Raw genomic sequence first — 323 nt, 5'->3', positions numbered from 1 at the left:
TTTTAATATCGGAACGAATTTGGATTTCTTTGAAGATTTTCTTTCAATTTTATTTCATCAAATGTTATTTCGAAAGCATGGCTATGTGGTTAAGAAGGTCGCTTCCCAACATTTTAATTTCCAGGATCAATCTCACTACACATAACTTCGGGTCGATCCAAGTTGTGTGAGTGAAGTTTGCTTGACGGAAACTATAGAAGACAATGGTCTCCCAGGTTAATGCCTTCATAGATTTTTGATGCATTCATTGAAATCCTCTTCGTTGCCCGTGTCCAAGCTAGGTTTCCAGGTTGATGATTTCTTCACGTCTTCCTTCTGGTTTT

Source organism: Octopus bimaculoides, chromosome 11, assembly GCF_001194135.2.
Source record: "Octopus bimaculoides isolate UCB-OBI-ISO-001 chromosome 11, ASM119413v2, whole genome shotgun sequence".
NCBI lineage: Eukaryota > Metazoa > Mollusca > Cephalopoda > Octopoda > Octopodidae > Octopus > Octopus bimaculoides.
Note: the sequence above shows the minus strand (reverse complement) of the source record.